The sequence below is a fragment of the Silene latifolia genome, chromosome 3 (assembly GCF_048544455.1).
Source record: "Silene latifolia isolate original U9 population chromosome 3, ASM4854445v1, whole genome shotgun sequence".
Lineage (NCBI taxonomy): Eukaryota > Viridiplantae > Streptophyta > Magnoliopsida > Caryophyllales > Caryophyllaceae > Silene > Silene latifolia.
In genome coordinates this window covers 97,752,744-97,755,838 of record NC_133528.1, presented here as the reverse complement: position 1 = coordinate 97,755,838, position 3,095 = coordinate 97,752,744, and the positions used below count along the sequence as shown (strand labels likewise).

General features: G+C 39.1%; 1 non-coding gene across 1 annotated transcript; it reads left to right on the top strand.

Moving 5' to 3' along the window:
• The first annotated feature begins 1,693 nt into the window (after positions 1-1,693).
• On the top strand, positions 1,694-1,800 carry LOC141650186 (small nucleolar RNA R71). The gene has a single exon (XR_012546234.1). It is a non-coding gene; the product is annotated as a small nucleolar RNA R71 (small nucleolar RNA).
• The last annotated feature ends 1,295 nt before the right edge of the window (positions 1,801-3,095 follow it).

The window sequence follows — 3,095 nt, the reverse complement described above, 5'->3', positions numbered from 1 at the left end:
TGTTCACATTGCCTTCCATACACGGGATTGAGAACTACCCGAGTCTTGTAATTTCTTAGGCATGGGATTAAGCAATACCGCACTACATTCTTTCATCAAAGCAACTAATCCATCTCCTCCGATTCCTCGTTTCTTTGTCAACACATGTTTGAGAAATTTGGTGTAGAGTGGCATTTGTGTCATCACTACCTCGGTGAAAGGCAATGAAACGTCAAGTTTTTTCAACATTACCAAGAACTTAGAGAATTTATTCTCCTCGTTCATTACTCTACCTCTATTAGGAAAAGGCATTAGTGGGACATGAGCCTTGCTAGGAGGTGAGGCTTGCTTGGTGTCATCAATCTTTTTGGGTTCTTTTTTTTCTCTTCACTAACCACTTTGTCAACCTCAATTTCTTCCAAGACAGAGTTTTCATCATCTTTGGGTTGATCACTTAGTTTCCCTTTCTTGCAGTTCTCACCTCTACTTGTTGGTGATAAAGGCGGGCTCTCAACTCTTTCTCTCATAACATCCATTTTTTCTTTGAATCGGAATATAAATCTTTATAAGGGTCTTCCAATTCTTTCCCACCCCTTAAAGTCAACGCATGAGCTTGTTGGTGATGAGGTGGTCCATCCTTAGGGTAGGAGCATTGCATTGGTGGAGATTGAGATCCCCTTGGAGGATTAGATGCTTCTTGGTTAGGGTTGGTTAGGGTTGGTCATGTAAGAATCAAGTGTTCTTTGGTGTGCTTGGACATTTGAAATGTCGGACCTTAGAAGCTTGAACTATTGCTCCGCATTAGATTCTCTTTGTAATGCCTTAGACTCCATGTTTTTCAACATTTATTCAATAGAAGGATTTGGGTTTGGTGGTTCAATGAGAGGGGGTGGTTGATTTTAAGGTTGGTAATTTTGATTTCCTTAGAAATTTTGGTTTCCGTGGAAGTTGTCTTGGAAATTTTGATTGTCATTCCGGTTGTTGTTCCTTAGGGGTGGTGGAACATAAGGTTGGTTGTTCTTTTGTGGAAATCTCTTGAAATCGGAACCTTGACTTTGGTTTTGGTTTTGGTTGTATTGCCTTGAACGATCCGACTTCGCTGGTGGTTGATATTGAGGTTGTTGATATTTAGGGTCCAAAGGTTGGCCCGCATATGAAAGCCTCAGATCTTGATTCGGGAAAGCACGGTAAAAAGTCTCTTGACGTTGAGAAGATAGTACCTTGGTTGTTGGCCTTGCACAAGATAACATTTTTATGGGTATTGGTCATCTTGTTGAAGATGCATGGAGAAGCATGTGTCGTATGTGTGGCCTACTCCACCACAATTGTCACATAACGGATGTTGGTTGTAGTTTCTTAGAGGGGATCTTGGCTCTTGCACATAGTACACCCTAGAGTGACTTGGTCTCTCCTCTTGGTCTTGTTGGACTTGATGAACGTGTCCTTACCCTTCTCCAATCCTAAGTTATCAAATTTCTTTGACAATTCATCCAACTTGAACTTTGTTTCCAACTTCAGTCTAATAGGCCCTTCACGTTTTCCGTCACTATCTCTTGTACCATAGCTATTTTCCATCTCGGAAATGTTTTGAATCATTTCCGTAATAGTAACGCTATTCATAGAATCAAAGTTTCTGTTGGAGGCCGCCACAATCATATCCCTAAATATCGGTTCAAGGGTTTGGAAAAATGTTCGGGTAGTCATCAATTTGGGGATGCCATGGTGTGGGCAAGAGGTAAGACGGTCCCAAAATCGCTTCCAAGCTTAACTTAGGGTCTCAAGGTCTTTTTGTTTGAAGGTTTGAATTTCATGCCTTATCCTTGTGGTTTTTGAAGGTGGGTAGAATTTGTTGATGAAAGCCTTAGAGAGGCTAGCCCAACTTATGAATGTATCCGGTTCATGTGAATTCAACCATTTCCTTTTATTGTCTTTCAAGGAGAAAGGGAAGATCATGAGAAGAATTTGGTCTTCGGTGACACCATTATACTTGATTGTGCCCGGCCACTTTCTCTTTGAACATAACGAGATGCCCATGTGCATCCTCATTCTTTATCCTATGGAAAATGACTTGTTGAATGAAAGAGATAACATGGTGCCTTACCTCCAATGTTGGGTGATGGTTGTGTACTAACGTTAGCAGAATGGGTAGTTTATCGTCCATTGCTAAAAAAAGGTGGAGCAACATCAGAAAGAATGTACTACTGCTGCTGTCCTAGCATGCTGGTACAGTATTTGGATGCAAAGGAGATCGGAGCCCACGAAGAGCATGCTGCTGTTGTCGTAGCATGCTGTTGTCCTACCCCGGAGCCATATTTGCTATCTGTGTATGTGGTGTGAAATCGGAGCCCACGAAGAGCATCGACGGAAATCTAATGCCGAATGGACAAGAGATAGTGGTTAACTCACTTGATTAGTGTAGTTAATTATACGACACTTGTACTAAGACATACATCTTGATTGTTTTTTTTACTAAAACAGAAATTAAGTTGAAAAAAATATGATCTATTAGTTGTTGCCCATTGGCAGATATCACACGGAATGTTGAAACAATCTCCTAACTCCAATTCAAGCACGGACTACGTACTATATTAATCCATAAATTACTATGGAGTAAAGTGTGGGTTAAGTTCTGTCGAACCCAGGCGTAACCAGCATTACACATGTTGGATCCACGACCCAAATATGCTTGGATCCAAAATTTTCAGGCCCATACCATACTTAATGGGTATGAGACCCCCATTGGCCCAATATTTTTTAGTTTACTTTTATTATATTCTTTTTTTAAAAAAAAAAAAATACTCTCTTCACATCTTTATGTCATTCCACATTATTATTGGGAATAAAATTAAGAAAAATGGTGATATGTTGAAGAAAATAAAAGTAGGAAAAAAAATGGTTTCACAAATAATAGGAACCACAAGTCATATACTAAAAAAAAAAAAAAAAGTGAAACATCTTTGTGAACCATCCAAAGTAAAAATGTAAAACATCTTGAAGAAGTAGAGGGAGTATAATTCTATTATTCAAATTACATAAAATGCATTTAAATGTACCACATACCGAATTATTTAGAGGACAAAAAATTTGTCCATGGACTTGTTTGGTTACCTTTTAAA